Source organism: Pongo abelii, chromosome 16, assembly GCF_028885655.2.
Source record: "Pongo abelii isolate AG06213 chromosome 16, NHGRI_mPonAbe1-v2.0_pri, whole genome shotgun sequence".
NCBI lineage: Eukaryota > Metazoa > Chordata > Mammalia > Primates > Hominidae > Pongo > Pongo abelii.
The window spans coordinates 105,042,689-105,049,305 of NC_072001.2; the positions used below are offsets into that span (position 1 = coordinate 105,042,689).

The 6,617-nt window shown below is 36.5% G+C and overlaps 1 pseudogene; it reads left to right on the top strand.

The window, feature by feature from the left end:
- Nucleotides 1–632: 632 nt before the first annotated feature.
- LOC100455583 (olfactory receptor 4F3/4F16/4F29-like) lies at nucleotides 633–4,578 on the top strand (annotated as a pseudogene).
- Nucleotides 4,579–6,617: the final 2,039 nt, after the last annotated feature.

Here is a 6,617-nt window from a genome sequence, read left to right on the forward strand (position 1 = left end):
CCAATTCCTTTTCCCAGAGGTAAGCATTGTAATTTTTTTCTTTTTTATTCTTTATATTTGATTGCTTGTGCATATATAAATATTGTTTTGTCCTTTCATTTAAAAAAATGTAAATGATTTCCTACTATTCAGAGGCATATCATATCTGTACAAAGAGAGCTTTCCCAAGCTTTTCTTATTGTTTCAAATTATTCTGTTATATATTCTATAATTTATTTAGCTACTTCTTCATTGATGAACATTTTCTCCAATCTTGTATAATTACAAATATCTTAAAAATTATTATTTTGTCTAACAAAATGCATACAAAGTCACTAACACCATCTGATACACAGTCCATTTTCAAGTTTTCTCAGTTTTCACAGGATATTTTTATAGCTTTTATTTCTACGTTTGATATATCTATGAACAGTTATTTCATTTTTTGTATTTCTTCCCCTCTATTCCTCTTTTTAAACTAAATTCAAGTTTTCTGGGATTGTGATTAGAGTATGTTATTTGTACTATTTCCAATTTTTGAGATTTCTTGTAGTATAATATATGGTGACATATGTGGTCTCTGTGGATACTTGAAGAAAAGGAATAATCTGTTTTGCAGAGTGTGATGTTACTTAGATCTACATTATTACTTATGTTCTTTAGGCCTTTTATATTAGCCTTATGTTTTTGATCTCTTTTTCCCTCCGTTTGCGATTCACTTACAGCTTTCTCTGTTGGCTTGCCAGGATTCTGGGTGACAATTCCCTTGGATAAATGAACGGATATTGGTGATCCCAAGTCTCCACAGTATCATTTGGTCAGTACTCCCTGTGTACCAATTAGCCATATCTTTCACAGTTATAGCATTTTTATAGTTTGTGCATGAGGCAATGGTAGTTCTAACCACAGTTGAATGTGGTTAAATCTTTGTAAATAGACACACCTTTGGTCTTTAAGTAAGCACATTGGTGGCAAACATAGAAATGGCCTAGGGGTATTGGCTTACAGTGCTCAAGTCCTCAAGGGTCAGTATTGAATAGATGTTTCTGATGACAGGTTTGTTTTGTATAGAAATTAATTAAATGTACCTTTTACAAATGATGAGCTTAATGAGCAAGAATCAATACAAATGAGAAGAAAAAGGACATCAAATCAGAATCTAAAATTACTTTTATTTCTTTTTTTTAAAAAAACCTCATTGCTATCTAAAGTTGCAATCCAAAAAAGGGAGTTAGCACGACTATGAGGCAATCTTGTAAGTGCGAATAGAATCTGATTTGCTTTAGTTCTGGGCTTTACTTTCTTTCTTGACATGCAAACAGAACACCTTTATTTTCTTCATTCATTAGATTATAGTAGAAACTGAGTCTCTTACGGAAAGCTGAAGGGTTTTATGTGGATCAAGATAATGGCTGTCTGGGAACTCAACCAGGATGCTCTGAGCTGCAGGTATTATACAAATTCACCTTCTGCTACTATGTTTATTTAAAAAGCCGGGATAAATTATGCATGCGTTTGAAGTAGCTTAAGAAACCTAGATGCTCTGAATACTTAAGGACAAAGCTATCTCCTTCTCTTTCACTTATATCTGCCTAGGGTGCTGAGGCTAGAACATGGGACATTCAGAAATGGACTGATATATCATACAATCAGAAAGTCATGAGGAAGAAGCAGTTTTCTCTCCATTCTGGCTGAGAGGTAGACCAGAGTATTACTCTCATTTCTACCTCTTATTGTTCTACCTTGTTGCTTCTCCACTCTTGGTCTTGATGTCCCTAAATGTAAAAAGGATCCAATAATACCAACTTTCACAGTTTTTGTAGATATCAAACAAGATAGTGTATGTGAAGCAGTAATTGCCGTGTCTTGCACATGGTGGCCACTGTTTTTGTTTTGCCTTTTGGTTATCATTATTTCCACAGAAAGGCCATCAAATAGTGCTCCAGACTGGGAGACATTCCCTGATAATGTCTAAGTAATTCCTTAGGCTCAGACATGAAGCTGTATACTGAAATAAATTAGATCCATCTCTTAAAGTGCAGCACAGATTCTGTTTCCTTTTTGAAGACAGCTCTGATCACCCTGGCTCATGAGTATCCTTTCTACTTCAAAAATTTTAGGATCATATTATATTTGAAATTTTTATACATTTTTTATTGTTTATATTTTTTTGTGTGTGCTCAGATGTAAAATCCTTAACAGTAGTAAATATTTTAATGCTTCTATAAGTAAATAGTGCCCATTGTGCATGGGAGGCATCTAGTAAATGTTTATTGATTGATTACAAATGGTTATGATAAAGGGCAAAATGAATGATACAGCAGATTTATATCTGCTGTTTAGCAGATTATAGATTTATATAACATGCTAATTGAGTCATAAAGGGAATTAGATAAGAGGGAGATTACTGTGAAGAGAGAGTCTTGTATGGGATATGGGACTTATAAACAACCACAAACAAGGGAAAGAAATGGTGAATATGGGAGCTACCCAATGCAGAAAATACCATCATTATGGTAAACTGTATTACATATTGGGATAGCATAGGATTATAAAATAATAGAAATGGCAGACTTGGAAGGATTGTCTCCACCCCTTTATTTTGTAAATAATACAACTGAGTTGAAAAAGTGTGCCAAGTGTAGAGGGAATGGGAGGAAGAACTTGGTCAGATTTCTGTGACTTAGGGCGGGGACTTGATCATACTTTTCTGATTCCAAGTGCAACGTCTTTCCGCCATTCCATGAACCATAAAAGTTAGCATGGCCAATGAATTTCAGCTATCAATTATGTGGAATTGTTTTGGCTACGTTGCATGAGCTCCATTCATGTGTAGATCCTGCAGCATACATCTCTTTCCTGGCCTTCTCCTTCTCCACCATATGCTGTCACAGTTCAGGCTTTGTGATCACCTCCACCGCCTGGGCTGGGCTACAGAAGTGGGACGATTTTAGGGTTTCTACATTATTTTCTTTCCTTATGAGGGAAGGGTGAATATATTCTGATAAAACTGCAGTAGCATGAGGCTGAACATGACAGAGTATGAATAACGGTAATATATTTCACATGGAAGAAATAAAAAAGGTAAAAAAATAAAGGTCATCAGAAATTGCTTGAGGTTTGGGGAGCACAGTGGCCAGGAATAACAAACTGTGAGGGAGAAATCAATGAGTTCATCTTCATTTCCTCTTTTTTTCCCGTCATGTTATTCCAGTGCATTTAGTGTTTGTTTTAGCCTGATCTTCTTTTATCAAAACCTGTAGATTGTTAGGGAGTCTGGGGAATTAGAAGCAGTGCTTTGTGACAATGAGTTACTGACTATTTTCTGCAACTAGAGTTTAAGGGAGTTATATAGAGATGTTTTGCCTTTTTGAGTTAAAGCAATATTTTTTCCTTGCAGTTTGAAACTCATGCAATCGGAGACTCCCCACAAAGTTTGACTTTCTCTTTACTCTCCTTTTCAGGTAATGTTAGAGTCAGCTCTGCTCGCAGAGGCAATGGATGGAGCCAACCTCTCTGTGGTATCTGAGTTTGTGTTCCTGGAACTCTCTAACTCATGGGTGATCTAGCTTCTTCTTTTCCTCTTTTCCTCTGCATTCTACATGGCAAGTCTGGCGGGAAACCTCCTCATTGTGTTCTCTGTAACTTCTGACCCTAACTTACACTCCCCTATGTATTTCCTGCTGGCCGATCTCTCCTTTCTTGACCTGGGAGTTTGCTCTATTGCAGCCCCCAAAATGATTTATGACCTTTTTAGAAAACGCAAAGCCATCTCTTTTGGGGGCTGTATAACTCAGATCTTCTTTATTCGTGCTGTTGGGGGCACAGAGATGGTGCTGCTCATAGCCATGGCCTTTGACCGATATGTGGCCATATGTAAAGCCTCTCCACTACCTGACCATCATGAACCCACGAATGTGCATTTTAGTTTTGGCTGCTGCCTGGATCCTTGGCCTCACTCACTCAGTGGCCCGACTGGCTTTTGTCATAGACTTGCCCTTCTGTGGCGCTAACGTATTGGACAGCTTTTACTCTGATCTCCTCCAGCTCATTCAACTTGCTTGTACAGAGACCAGTAGACTGGAGTTCACGGCCACAGCGAACAGTGGACTCACCTCTGCGGGGTCTTTCTCCATATTAATTATTTCTTACATCTTCATTCTGGTCACTGTTCAGAAACACTCTTCAGGTGGTTTATCCAAGGCCCTCTCTACTTTGTCAGCTCATGTCACTGTGGTTGTTTTATTTTTCGGACCATTAATTTGGACAAATCACATTTGGACAAATTTCTTGCTATCTTTGATGCAGTTCTCACTCCTTTTCTGAATCCAGTCATCTGTACATTCAGGAACAAGGAGATGAAGGCAGCAATGAAGAAACTTTGCCATCAACTTGTGAGTTACCGGAAGATGTCCTACCTATGCTAAAGATAAACAAAAATGTAGCTCCGCACTCGAAGACAATGGAAAAAATAAAGTCATCAAAATTTATATCTCAATTACTTTTGTGTACTAGGTTACATTTAGGCATTTACCATGTTATTGTGTATCTCTAGTATGCTAATCAATAATGATAAAGGGAGCTAACATTGGAGGCATCTGTGTTTCAGACCCTATGCTGGATGTTTAATATAAATCATTTAATATTCACTATAACTCTGTGCAGTGAGTATTTTTACCTCCATAATATTTTTTATAAGTTAAGACATGCTATCTGCTCATTCTCTTTATAATTACTATGTGAAATGTTTCAAACCTTAGCTTTTTTTCACCGAATTTCCCACTTTCATTAATCTTCTCTCTCAAAAGGTGCCAAACAGAGAATGTGTTCATTATAATAATTCAGTGTTGGAAGTTAGTGTATTATTCCTCTTCACTGTTATACTTTCCCTGTTTTGAATTGCTTAATGTCCTTTTCTCAAACTACCTACCAAACTGTCACAATGCCTAATTGCTTTCATTTCCCTCACTCTTGCTTTAGTATCTGCTTGCTTCCTGTATCCTTTGGCTACTTAGAGAACTGTTGATTGTATAATAGAAGTATGGAAATTTAGAACTGGAATTTGAGAGTTCATTTGTTCCAATCTATTATTTTATAGATGATTATATTCAGACACAGATGTTAGATGATAGATTTGGAATGAGAATTTGGTTTCCTCACTTTTAGATTAAAAAAAAAATTAAGCCCACTTATTGATTTAGATTCTTGAGCTTTCCACTAACAAACTGTACCTCTGCCCTTCTATTGCCTTTTTATTTCTGACACCAGTGAGCAGAAGAGATACCAGTGAGTTCATTATTCTTTCTTTTTTTAAATTGCAACTTTTATTTTAGATTCAGTGGTACATTTGCAGGTTTGTTACATGGGTATATTGCGTGAAGCTGAGGTGTGTGGTACAATTGATCCCATCACCCAGCTAGTGAACATGGCACTCTTTTCATTGTCACTGATTTCATATGGTTATTTGTTGTTTCCAAGTTCCTTCTTTATTTGCAGCCCAACAAGAAATTTCTTGAACCAGGTTCTGGTTATTTTACAAAATGCACGATTATATCATCACTCATGTCTGGTCTCATCCGTGGCTTTTATTTGTGTCACTTACTAAAAAAATCTGTAATTAAACAGTATTCCTCTGTCTATATTGCTTTTCTACTCTACTGAACACTCTAAATAGCATTTGCTGTCACCTTTCGTTCTTTCTTTTCTTTTGTGAGACAGGGTCTCGCTCTGTCGCCCTGGCTGGAGTGCAGTGGCGATCACGACTCGATCTCCCAGACTCAAGTGATTCTCCCACCTCAGCCTCCAAAGTAGCTGGGACCGCAGGCATGTGCCACCATACCCAGCTAATTTTTTAATTTTTTTGTAGCAATGAGGTATCACTATGTTGCCCAATCTGATCTTAAACTCCTGGGCTCAAGCTATCCTCCCACCTCCACCTCCCAAAGTGCTGGGATTACAGGCATGAGCCATTGTGCCCAGCCTACCATCACTTTTCTTATTGCTACCAAATCTAGCAGTTATCTTAAATAAGCTTCAAGAATTTCAGGCATGAATATTACTCCTTTTTTGTTTGTATTAGAGGATCATGGTTTCCTTGAATGAAATATCGGGAACTTTAGAACTTTTGGGACCCAAAAATAATATAAGCCACAGACAAAGTCTTTCTGTTCTATAAACACACTTTTTGATTTATAAATGAATAACTATGATGATATTACACTAATACCTATTTACTTCAAAGATTCTTTAAAATGTCACATATATACTCATATATCCCTGTAAGTTAGTGATTTTTGGTAGAACCTTGTAATGAATCCATCTTCTTAAAGCATTGACATATTTCAAGATTCTTTTCGGAAGTTATTTCACTCTTTTATATTCACTTTTCTTCTTTTTAAAATTTTGAACTTCTTTAAAACTGTTAATTCTCTTGTAAAACATTTGTTAGGACAAATGTATGCTAAGACATTAACTTAACCAGGTGAGAGATGTTTCTTTTTAGTAAAATTAACCGTTGACCAAGGGTTGTCTAATTGAACACTTACGATGTGCCAGGTACTAGCCTAAGTTGTTTACATACCTCAACTCATTTAATTTTAACAGCAACTGGATAGGTCATATTCTCATTCTTCTTTTAC